Source organism: Petromyzon marinus, chromosome 4 (genome assembly GCF_048934315.1).
Source record: "Petromyzon marinus isolate PM22_M1 ecotype Great Lakes invasive population chromosome 4, UKy_Petmar_22M1.pri1.0, whole genome shotgun sequence".
NCBI lineage: Eukaryota > Metazoa > Chordata > Hyperoartia > Petromyzontiformes > Petromyzontidae > Petromyzon > Petromyzon marinus.
The window spans coordinates 12,972,221-12,985,588 of NC_133670.1; the positions used below are offsets into that span (position 1 = coordinate 12,972,221).

Genomic DNA, 13,368 nt, shown 5'->3' on the forward strand with positions numbered 1-13,368 from the left:
CCAGAGCCACAAGTGTTACTACCAGACCACCCACTAGACAGCAAGTGACCTGTCCTGAATTAACAGTTTCTAAATGCATGGCGAAGCCTACCAAGTGATGAGCACGCCTTTGTTTTTGCTGGAGTACGTTTACATGTGGTATTCGATTACCTGTAATGAACACACCTGGGAGGCAGTCATCCGTGAAAGCATATTGGGGGGGGGGGGGGTGTGGTCAAGTGGGGGCCCCTGAAATGACGTGCAGGCAGACGTTAAGACGGCTGTGGAAGAAGATTTGTAACCGTGTTGCCTGGCTGCTTGCTGTGTGTCTTCATATTTTTCGGTGGGCATATTTTTGCTTGTCTCGAATTTATTACATTCACCCTATCGGCGTACTGTCACAGGACGAACTATCCGTTCGGAATTGTCACAGGGCACAGTGCATCACCCTGCGCGTTTGAGAATGGCTGGCGGAAAGAGCCATCGGGGTACTTATGAGATCAAATGAGGTGATCTTTTGCTATTTGCACATTGGGGGCACACATTCACTTATACCCTGTTCCAGAAATACATTCATCGTAACAGCAGTCGAACCAACAATTTTAGATTCTCAGAGCTAGAATGTAACCAAATTAAATGAAAAACCAAATTTAATGTGCATGCACTTTTCCAAGTTGGGTAGACAAAAATATGTACCACCCTGTGAGAAGTCAATATTGGTTGTGGAAGGATCAGCCTCTGGGAACGTGGAATTTCCACCACTGGCTCGGCACTCTCACCAAAGGAGATGAGTGCCTTCCCCGTTTCTCGTTTGAGCAGAGACAAATCTTCACTTGAGCTCTGATGTGCTGGGAGTGTGAGTGCCGCTCTGTGCACAGCGCCGTCGACAGAGAAAGCCATCAGTCTCGAAGCCGTGCCTCACCAATGGCCATGAAGGCATGGGGAAAGTTTAAACAGATCACGGCACAACTCGCAGTTTTGATGCGAGGCCGGTCCACAGCAGCCTCCCGAGGCATTTGAAGCGATCGTAAATCGGGTTTCCAAGAGCGAGTACGGAAAAATGACTCCACTTGTAACAATAGTTTTCACAGCTACGGCAGAAGATTTTTATTGGAAAAATAAAGTTGGAAATGGTTAAAACAAAATCACAGATTCACTGATAAGGACTGGGGAGGCCGTCATCTGGCAGTAGATTGACAAATGTACGGTACAATATTTGCGTGTAATTTTCAAGACTAATTTTTATATCCACCCGCATGGGCAATCGATTTCAGAGATGCACCTTTCCCCTTCGTCTTCATAGCGGCTCTTCCTCATGCGCATTCACCTCAGCTTTCCGCAATGGTCCAGCATCTCCGCATCACCTGGCGCCTTTGCAGTGTCATAGCTACGGAGGAGGAATGTCCCTTCAGTTGCGGTGCTTATAATCAAATTGAAATTAAATTCTGATGGAGACACCTTTACCCGTGGGGCGTTGTGTTACACCAACGACCGGCACTTAACTCCTCAAGTTCCTGGAAATAATTACACCGCTCTCCAATGTCATCCTCATTCGTATGAGCTCAGCTGCAGGGGAACATATCTGGAGCAATCACTTTGCTTCACGATTTGTGTTGATCATTGCGATTAATTATTAAGTGTGGTAAAATAAGCCATGGGAAACGCTGCGTGTGGCACTGTTCTACATGAGCTATCAGACAGTTAGGTCCGTTCAGCCAGGAAAGCCTCGCCGAGTCTCGAGACTCAATTTTCAGGCAGGTCCTGCATTGGGATGTTTGGCGACATTTCTTGAGTTGTTTTAATTGAGGGAGGCAGATCCCAGTACCCGGAGACAATGGGACATGCGTGCAAAGCGTAAAAGGTCAAAATACAGGTCAGCAAACCACTTTTGTGTGCTGACATATCGTGGCCACCGCCCGGCTCAGCTAATTGTGAATATCACCTATGACACTCTTGAGTGATCCGTTAACTCCTCCTCCAGAGCTGGAGTAATTTACCAGGAAAACATAAACTGAAAGTGCTTCATGGTTTTTAAGCCAAATACGATATTGTATTATCCTGCTTCTCTAAAAAGGGCAGTACAGAGGTTTCTGTGTATCTCATAGAACAATCAGAGGTTGCGAAACTAAGGCCTGTTAATTTCACACGGCCCATGGCCACATGAGGCCTAGCACTTTGAAACGGCCGTCATACGACATTCATCCGTCACTCATTCATCTGGTATCTAATCGGGTACTAGAGGGGCATCTATTTGACATAGCAATGCTGTGTTGCCAATCTTTGTGCCAATGAAAGGGTATTTTCTAGTGCCGCAAGTTACCGTGGTGTGTGTTAATGTGTACCCTGCCAATATTATTTGAAAGTGATATTTGAACTTCAGCCAGGAAAAAGGTTCCCCACCCCCGTCTTAGAGGAATGGATATGGTGGTGGAAAACATCCCGCACACCTGTAATTCATGGGCATAGGGTGTGAGTGACTGTGCACGGTTGACAAAGATTTAATTCTGATCATTTGGTTCCATGCATTTTTAACGCGCTTATCCAGGAATATCCTGTTTCTGTAATGGAGGCTGGGTGACCAGTGCGTGACTGTTGGGGTCGCCCCCTTCCCTGGGATTCAAAAACATGGAACGCACGAGAAGAAGAACCTCTCACAAGACCATAAGAGAGGTCAACTCGTACAATCGTTGTTGCGAGCAGCGTATTATTACATAACTGTTGACTGTGGAAGACTTGACACATTTTCCAGGATGGTAGCTACAGTGAGGGAAAAAAGTATTTGATCCCCTGCTGATTTTGTACGTTTGCCCACTGACAAAGAAATTATCAGTCTATAATTTTAATGGTAGGTTTATTTGAACAGTGAGAGACAGAATAACAACAAAATCCAGAAAAACGCATGTCAATAATGTTATAAATTGATTTGCATTTTAATGAGGGAAATAAGTATTTGACCCCCTCTCAATCAGAAATATTTCTGGCTCCCAGGTGTCTTTTATACAGGTAACGAGCTGAGATTAGGAGCACACTCTTAAATGGAGTGCTCCTAATCTCAGCTTGTTACCTGTATAAAAGACACCTGTCCACAGAAGCAATCAATCAATCAGATTCCAAACTCTCCACCATGGCCAAGACCAAAGAGCTCTCCAAGGATGTCAGGGACAAGGTTGTAGACCTACACAAGGCTGGAATGGGCTACAAGACCATTGCCAAGCAGCTTGGTGAGAAGGTGACAACAGTCGGTGCGATTATTCACAAATGGAAGAAACACAAAAGAACTGTCAATCTCCCTCGGCCTGGGGCTCCATGCAAGATCTCACCTCGTGGAGGTGCAATGGTCATGAGAACGGTGAGGAATCAGCCCAGAACTACACGGGAGGATCTTGTCAATGATCTCAAGGCAGCTGGGACCATAGTCACCAAGAAAACAATTGGTAACACACTACGCCGTGAAGGACTGAAATCCTGCAGCGCCCGCAAGGTCCCCCTGCTCAAGAAAGCACATATACATGCCCGTCTGAAGTTTGCCAATGAACATCTGAATGAATGATTCAGAGGACAACTGGGTGAAAGTGTTGTGGTCAGATGAGACCAAAATGGAGCTCTTTGGCATCAACTCAACTCGCCGTGTTTGGAGGAGGAGGAATGCTGCCTATGACCCCAAGAACACCATAACCACCGTCAAACATGGAGGTGGAAACATTATGCTTTGGGGGTGATTTTCTGCTAAGGGGACAGGACAACTTCACCGCATCAAAGGGACGATGGACGTGGCCATGTACCGTCAAATCTTGGGTGAGAACCTCCTTCCCTCAGCCAGGGCATTAAAAATGGGTCGTGGATGTGTATTCCAGCATGACAATGGCCCAAAACACACGGCCAAGGCAACAAAGGAGTGGCTCAAGAAGAAGCACATTAAGGTCCTGGAGTGGCCTAGCCAGTCTCCAGACCTTAATCCCATAGAAAATCTGTGGAGGGAGCTGAAGGTTCGAGTTGCCAAACGTCAGCCTCGAAACCTTAATGACTTGGAGAAGATCTGCAAAGAGGAGTGGGACAAAATCCCTCCTGAGATGTGTGCAAACCTGGTGGCCAACTACAAGAAACGTCTGACCTCTGTGATTGCCAACAAGGGTTTTGCCGCCAAGTACTAAGTCATGTTTTGCAGAGGGGTCAAATACTTATTTCCCTCATTAAAATGCAAACCAATTTATAACATTTTTGACATGCGTTTTTCTGGATTTTTTTGTTGTTATTCTGTCTCTCACTGTTCAAATAAACCTACCATTAAAATTATAGACTGATCATTTCTTTGTCAGTGGGGAAACGTACAAAATCAGCAGGGGATCAAATACTTTTTTCCCTCACTGTAGCTACCTCTCAAGGAGTACGATCCTTCGAAAACCCAGGATAACTGATAACCCGAGTGAATCTCATACAGGAATACATTTCTACCTTCATTTCAGCTTGGTCTGTCCAAAAAGAAAATCCCATCCGGCACGTGACACCTCTCGCTGTGACTACTCGTCACATGCCGGCTGTAGTCTACCAGCGACCCGGAGAACATTCAATGAGAAATGGAGCCCCCGCTTTTACCCGGATACTGCACCAAGCAGCTTGCAACCGTTTTTTGAGCGCGGGCCACATAGGGAATGTCCCCGGCTCCTCGCGGTCTCCCGCGTTTGTGAACGTGGCCACGTCGTAGCCTGTTCGCGATGAACAGTCCACCGAGTTGTTCACCGAGTGTCCGCGTACGCCCCGGTGCTCACGGGCAGGTCAACGCCACACCGCGGGCCGTCGGTGGCACGTCCCTGCAATCTGCAGTGCATTCGTTTGACTTCAGCCTCATAGCTTGTGGGGTCACAGGACAGGTGAAACCAACACAACATCTAACGTGTGTCACGAAACCATTGCAACCAACACCGAACCGACACTGCATGCGGTGTTAAGGGGCTGGCGTTAGAGCTGTAGAGATAGAGTTATGCATTGGGAAAGGCGCAATACGGCTGGAGCAATGCTGACGTTTCCATTTGGAGTTAAGAAAAAAATAATCCACTTATGAGAATAGGTTTTCCCCTTTTTTCAGGCAACAAATAGGGAAAACCTATTCTCATGTTTTGGCACTGGCAAAGGAGGTCCCATGATGTCATCCACTTATGCAAGGGGACAAAAATGAAATCTGCATTCAAAATCTAGGTTTGTAAATATATGCGCTGGTCTGTAGTGGGGTCGGTGTTCGTGCTAGGGTTCGAGCGCCGCTCGGGTTTTGAGCTGTAATTAGACACGTGGTCAGCTACCAGTATTAGGGTTACGCGAGGCACATGGTAAGTGCTGGTGTCGGAGCAGAGCAGTCCCCTCCCCGCGCACACTCAGCCACCCTGCCCCTCACCACTTCCCTACCAGTTCTCTCGCTCTCGCTCTCGCCCCGCTCGCCCTTCCCTGGCTCTCAGCCTCTCTCGGCCCAGCGAGCTGGCAGCCCCATGGCGAGTCCGTGATAGGACGATGAGAATCTGCCCTCAAGGTCTTCTGAACACACGGGGTAGGGTTAGTATTTTGCATCGCTCTGCATCATGTTTTTGTGTCGCACGTTTTAAGTTTAACTCAACGATAACCGTGCTGTCGGCGGCGACGATGCTTAATGTAACGAGTAAAAATTAATCGCTCAGCTGTCACTTAAATTGCTCAATGCGTGTTTCGTGTGGACACCGGTTTAACTCAGGACATTCAATTCGATTCACGGTTTGATTTATGGTAAAGCCAAGTAACGATCTGGCTAAAGTTGTGTCGTCAATACCCTCCACCACTCGACACAACCAAACAAATGAAAGTGTCATCTGTGAAAGAGTTTAAGAACGCGTCAATTGTTATTGTTTCAGCTCACTTACCGGTGAGTTGCACAACAATTTTCTTAATTCTCAGGACCGATTATTATCAGTAAGATAATCGGAATATCTAATCGCTAAATTGGGTCGTGAGAATATCGAACTTCAACTCACCGGTGAGTGACCTGAAACAATAACATCTGGCGCGCTGTTAAACCCTTGTAAAGGTGACAACTTCGCTGTGTCGGGTGGTGGGGGGTCTTAACGACACAAATTTGGCCAGATAATTGCTGCGTTACCTAATCAACTATGGATAATAATATTAGCGGCAAAAACACGCGTGTTAAGTTCATATTTTACAAGTGACTCACATTCATCTCATGTGATACACCTTTAATGACCGGTGGGTTTGTGTTTACTTGTGAATAATAAAACACAACTGTGCCGACTTGTGTGTTTAAATATAATCAGCATGCGCTGCGTGAGCGTATGCAGGGATGTAATAAAATACAGCTCTCTGTCAATCCACTGCTGGATGAAGGGCTCGCCATGCTCTCAGTTTTCGGGGGGTTACTTGACCATACTTCACTACTCTGATCAGTGCAGTTTGGTGAAGGGCTGTGGGGATGGCGGCGAGGGGATGAATGGGAGACTTGGAAACTCTTCAAATATAACTCGGCGCGACCAGGAATACAACGCAGGGCGCTGGTGTATAGCACAGTACGCTGACCATCAGCGAGCACGATAGATTAACAATTCGTACGCACGCTTGTGGCGAGCGGTGGCGCAGTGGTTAGCACGCTGCGCTCTGAATTCCTTGAGTTCGATTCCCAGCCACGGCTCACATCCGTGGCGAGTGTTGTCTTGCACCTGTCCTGCCCCGTCCCCCTGTCAACCCGCGCTCACCAGGGCGGTGAAGTATGGTCAAACAATCCGGGTGACCAACACGGTGCGGGGTGGCCTTCGTTCAGCAGTGGATCGGCAAAGGGGTGACACACCAACGGGACGCTATCTATACCGGCCTGATCAATCCGAACCTGTGCACACCCTGTGTCAGGCGATTAATTGATTACTTAGGCAGCCAAACGTGGTCACGTCATTAATTGAGGCTGTGTGAGCTCGGGGAAGCCTCTTAGACCTTTACGTAGGAGAGGCTTCCAGTAAACATCGCTCCTCTCTCACTCCGAAGCCCGAAGAAGTCTGCGCTGCTGATTGTCACGTAAACTGTCATTGATGCTATGCCGTACAGTACTGATATCACGGCGCACAGCTCTTTGTCAATGACGGTCTCCGCACGTTGTGTCAATCATGAGGGATGCTTGACTATACTTCACCACTCTGGATAGCGTGGCTTAATTAAGGCGGTGTCCAGGACCGGTTCAAGATATTCTTGACCACGGATGGTAGCCGTGGCCCGGAGTGGAACTTAGGTCGCCGGGTGTATACATAGCTCAGTGCGCCCGACTGCGCCACTGGTCGATGGACCTGAATTGTTACTTTTTCTCAGTGAGTTTAGTTCCACCCGTGACTCACCTACTCACAAAACGGACATTGACACGAGCATCGTAAGGAGCTTTCAATTCAAGTATATTGGCCAATGAATGCACAACCGCGCCATACAATGATTAGCTGGATGATGATTTAAGCCTGAATTCATTACCGAAGTGCGCTATCTGCTGTGAAGTCGACCTCAAAGACCCGACATTGTATTTGCTCCCTGCCATGGGAATGCAGAATTGCCTCCTCACTTACGGGCACTGCTCAGAGCTCAAATAGAGCAGGAAAACGTCGATGGGTGTACCTGACGTTTCTGCAAATCTCACTTAAGACGTCGCTCATGAACCAAGCGGGAGATACATCTCGATAAAGACGGAACCCAAAAGGATTTAAACAAACCGGACCTTGTGAGATAAGTGCAGGTACACTGGCTGCGAAGTTCCCCACTGTCAGCGTAACGTTGTCGTGAGACGCGTAAATTACAATTAGGAGCTGTTGCAGAGAGCAGTGCATCACCCCGTGTTAGAGAACGGCCCTGGTCGGTGGTCTCACTGAACGGTGTGTGGCGTATCTTCAATTGCATGTTAGCCCATACGAGGGACGCTGCACTTTCCCTCGTGCCCTGCTCGAACAATTGAAACAAACTCGTGGTGCGTACAATTTTGTTTTATTCCTCGGATATGGGAGACGATACTGAATGGAATAAAACTAATACACTGTAACGTGATATTGGATGCGCAGTCACTGGTGAGCAGGTTGAGACAATCAACTCGCTCCACTCGGAGAAATCCGCTTTCATTAAAAAAAAGACTCATGAACTCGTTGTTGCAAAGCTGTGTGGGTACAAATAAATTGTAAGTTGAACTCCGGTCTACATCTCCACATATAACTTCACGTAATGTTTTAGTCCATCGGCCTACTGGCTTTCCCGGCCAATATCCGTCAGCATTTGTTTAAGGGAGCTGATTCTTGCAAGAGTCAGTTTAAAAGGCAATGCATATATTACCAGATCATGTTTTTTTTTATTTTCACGTTCACCACAAGTACGTGTGGTTAATGCAGACATGATTCCTTGCAAATGTTTCTATTTGGCGTTTTCACATATTAACACCTGTTTTATTGCCAGAAAGGGTAATACCTATTATTATAGAGTCAGGTTTGTTCAACAAATTCTGCAGCGTAGACATGGACGGCTGAAATCCGGATTCGAACTCGGGTTCAAAACGTCACGCGACTACTCCCCCACTCCACGCCTCTCTATCCCTTGCCCCATTGGCTATCTGTGTTGGACTCTTATCGTCTTTCAAATAAAGGAGTTGTTCCCACTGTCGTAGTTTCCCAGAGTGTGGGCTCAGTTATCCGTGCCAGACGCGCTCAACCCGCGGGCTGTCGGTCCAGCTGTCAATGAACGTTCCGACATTTCAATATTGATCCGTGCCAACTGAGGGGTGTCCACAACAGTAACCCCGGCTCTATATATAAAAAAAAAACATTAATTCAGCCCAATGCGTGCAAGTGCTCAAGGCGCCGCATTGCAAATGCCCTAAGTTGTAAGCTAAAGTTCATCAACTCCCGCTCACCAAGATTCTGTCTCGCCACGTGGTATTTCAATGAAGCAGCATTTTAGTCAATTGGGCTAAGCACGAGCCTCGCGAACCCGCGTGTTTTTTTTATTTTTTGTTCGCAGAATTTAGGCAGGAAACACCGTCGTCGTGTTGGTTTCCATTTGTCCGAGTCTCATCAGCAATGCGTGCAGTCCGGCTAGACAATGGTTGCGCAGCCACTCGATATCAGAGTCATCACAGTGCGTCCTTTTAAATCGCATTACGTCTTCCCCTCCCTCTGTACTCCCGAAAATGCCGCTTGATTAAAAGGTTAGCTTACGTTTGTTTCAGGCATTGCGTGCAGCGCTGATGATGAAGGGGTGCTGCTGGTAAGGTTATTTTCGGCCTGTGTGTATGCAATACTCACTTTTGTGGTATGTTGAAAATAAGGTGACGATGCATTTGCTATATTCTTGGTTCTTTCGGTAAAGTCACGTAGAAGGGAAACAATAAAATAATAAAAATATGAAACGATATTTTTTTATCTAAATATATTTTTATATATTTAATATATAAAATATTTTTATTATTTTATTTCCCTTCTACGTGACTTTACCGAAAGAACCAAGAATATGAATCCCTGCAGTCACGAAAGCTTTATATCAAAATTTGATGCATTTGCTATTTGTGACTTAAATCCGCATTGACCAGTGTGGTGAAGTATAGTCACATAACTGCCTCACCTTCCCGTCCCTCACGGCGTTGGGAGGCACTCATCCAGCAGTGGATTGAGACAAGGGCTGTTCGTGTACACGTTATTGTGTAGGCTATTATATGCACGTGTGTGTGCGTAGTTTTTGAAGGTGTGTGTAGGCGTACACGTGTAACCGTACACTTCTATACGCCCGTACATAGCCGCGCTAATGCGATTAAGATCATGGTTAACGGTCGTCGCCTGGATATACTTTCGTTGATGGAGCAGCACAGAGCTTCTCAATCGCGTTGACGTTACGAGCTTCCCCCTCATCCAGCGTCAACTCCGACCCCATGATCTCTCCGAAATGGATCAAATGCAGTCACCCGCCGGGGCGGTCTCGTTGTGCACAGACTGGATCCTGGAACGCGGAGTTCAACACCGCTGGCTTGGCACTTGATGACACCAGATTAACTTTGTACAAACGCTCATTTGCGAGTGAGGGTACTTTGATTTTCGCTGATGACGATGCTCACGATGAAGATGAATTATGATTACAGGAGGCGTTTCCAGAGAAGCTCACAATTATGCCGTACTACTCATGCGCAGCAATCCGCGGTCGTGTTGTATAAGCTCTTCTGTATAAGCACTTTTACCGCGTGTTTTTCGGTATTGTCCGACGAGGTGGTGTCCGACGTTTCGCTCTGGGTGATGGGAGCTTCAGGAACTAAATAATCTACAGGAGCCGAAGAAGAAAGCTTCCAGGAAACTGGAGCGAAACGTCGGACTTAATGTCAAATCACACATCGGAGAGCTAAGCCCACAATGAGTCGGTCCCTGTTGATGTCGTGAGATCGCGGGATCTGGCATGACACGCGTTGTCGGTCGCCGCGTGCTGCGTGGCGATTCCCCTCTGGCCATTTCCACAAATCACAAAAAACGCCCCTGTAGATCCGGAACGCGATAAACCGGAGGGAGAAAATTCGGATGAATGTGTCCGGTTACGTAATGTGCTTAGCGCGACCAGTGCCCCCGCATTCACACGAAGTTCACAACCTCGTCAACGCTCCATCATTCGCGTCCTCCTCTCCCCTCCACTCCCCCCCGGCCCCACCGTGCCAGCATGCGGCTCGTTCACTCTTCTTCTTCTTCTTCTGCGGATGCAGAGAGTACGGGGGGGGGGGGGTGGTGCAATTAGCCCCTCCAGTCCCAGGTGGGCTGGAGGTGGAGGATTGAACAGCTGGGTGGCTACTTAATTTAAAATGCACGACAGGGGCGCCACGGTGGCTAGGAGATGTTAACTACCTCGCTTGGTGCCCAGGAGGTCGGGGGTTCGATCCCGACCCTGACACCTGCTGCTGCTGTATATTTGGAGTTTGCAGTGTCTCTCTCCCCGTGGGCGCGTGGATTTTTCTCCGGGTCCTGCGGCTTTTCCCTCCACATTTAGAAACGTGCGTTTAGAGTATTTGGCTGTTATAAATGTTCACATTATAAGCCACTTCGTTAAGCTATCATTTGTGACCAGGTCGCTTCTGAAAAATAGCTATATATCTCAGTGGGCCTTACCAAGTAAAATAAAAAAAATAGTTTAGTTAAAATTCCTTGTATGAAAGCCCATGACAACAACACTACTCCACTGTTCCGTATCCGTATTTATCTCTTAAAGGTTTACATTTACCCGATTAAGAATAGCTGACGTTGACCCGTGGCTGTTGGTTTATTTATAAATCATCATCATCATGGTTACATCACGTGTTGTTCAGTGTGATCGTAAGATATGTCTTGGGGAGGCTTACATCTCGCAATGGATTAATGACCATGGGTGATAATAATGGTAATCATCTTCATGAGAGTGGTGTCGTTTGGGTCATGGGGATGACAATCATTGGGTTTGCTTCTCACCTGCCCGTGCACTTCGCCACGAGTGTATAATTTCTCACCCTCAACTTGGGTTTCACGAAGCAGTTGGCCGTACTCCCCCCCCCCACCACACTTGATTTAATTGAACTCTCGCATTCAGCAGACTGCTGCTTTGATGTTATACAGTGCACAGTAATTGTCGATCGACCGGTGGCGTCTGGACAGAGTCCGCTTCTTCCCCAAACACGTCCGGTCAGCGAGCGAGAGTTGTTCCAATGCGGCAACAGCCTCTCTCGAGCTCCCGCAAGTGGACGCCCTTTGGTCAGAAATGGCGTGAGCAAGCGATTCCGGGGTCTACATTACCCCCCCTTAATTATAAGATGAAACGAGGGTAAATGTACCAGCCGGTGAATGAGACCTGCCGCTGGTGCCTTAGGTTTGCTGCCGCGCACTGACTAATCAGAGTCGTACGCACACTAAGTCCGTGATTCCGCAACCTCCGATTAGCACGGTTGGCTTCGTACGGTGGGAAATAAGTTCAACGTACAGTACAAAGATACATAGACTTGTGATGGATTGTTTGTCTTACGTGGCGCGACTCGTTTAAATCGTGTATCGTCTCTGTCTCGTTTGTAAAGTTTTGTTCGCTCACCTATTGAGCACGGGCATGTGAGCTGATTTAATCGCTCTTCCACGGTGGGTGCCCTCTTGGACGTTTTCACCACTTTGGTTGCCACTCCTCCGTTAGTCTTTGACCCCTGACCTTTGCCCCTTCCCGTTCATTCTTACGCACGCGTCCGGCCAAAGGGCACTCGTCCTTCTTATCGCTCTCAACACCGTTGTCTCTATTATTTAACAAAAAATAATTGCCGTTTAGGGTAAAGCCGATTCTTTTTCCATCATTTTGATACAATATTGACACAGATAAGGGTCCCCTAGATATATCGTGTCTCTAACTTGTTCTTCAAGTCATGTGTTCATCGTTCTGTTTTTCAGTCTAATGTCATGCGTTTACCTCCGCAATTCTTTGCACGCTTTTCTCAGCTATTGTTCTATTTTCTGCCAGTGTCCTTTTTTTCTAGTTCACGTCACAGCAGGTCATATATATGTACCGTATATACAATGGTTATAAAACTTTCCACTTTCGTCAAATTGCCATGTTTCCATCCACTATTCGTACATTTCCAAAAGCACTGCAACCTAGCTGTGTTCATCGGCCTCGTTACTTCATTATATTGACCTCAGGCTGCCTTGAATTTAACTGCTCCAGGTATATTCTTGGTTCTTTCGGTAAAGTCACGTAGAAGGGAAACAATAAAATAAAAAAATATATAAAACAATAAAATTCTCACGACGTTTCGACTGCAACACAAGCAATCATCATCAGGTATATGTACAATAGTTTTTATTTCCAGGTGTGTAACTCCAATATATATACTCTTTGGTTCTTTCGGTAAAGTCACGTAGGTAGAAAAATAAAATACAACAAAAAATAATATATCACGACGTTTCGATCGCAACACAAGCGGTCGTCCTCAAGCAGAAGAAATCATCCAGTAGTGGAACTGCTGGACCACTAATATATATCTTCAATTGCTTAGCGCGATTATTTTTCTCGGAGTTTATTTTTGCTCACATATCGTGAGCCCTTATTATCCAGTCATTTTTTTGAGTTTCATTTTCATTGTTTTTTTAATAATGACCGTCATCGTGAAATATGTGGTTAACATTTTCTCCATTTATGCTTTCGTACAGTAATTATTGCTCTCACCCAATTGTTGGAAAACACCTTCGGATGTGGCTGTGAAAAGAAATATTGGCAAGAGTGTGCATCCTTCTTTATCTATCCAAATAAGGACAAGGGACAGCTCTTGGACCTGATGGTATTACTGGACATCAGAAATTAAACACCTCATACTAATTTGTATTTTTTTAAATAGAGACAATTGATTTGAATATTTACAGAGTCATTAAC

The 13,368-nt window shown here is 46.5% G+C and overlaps 1 long non-coding RNA gene across 2 annotated transcripts in view; it reads right to left on the minus strand.

The window, feature by feature from the left end:
* Positions 1–13,368, minus strand: part of LOC116938686 (uncharacterized) — a 30,583-nt gene that overhangs the window by 14,817 nt on the left and 2,398 nt on the right. The window lies entirely within an intron of this gene.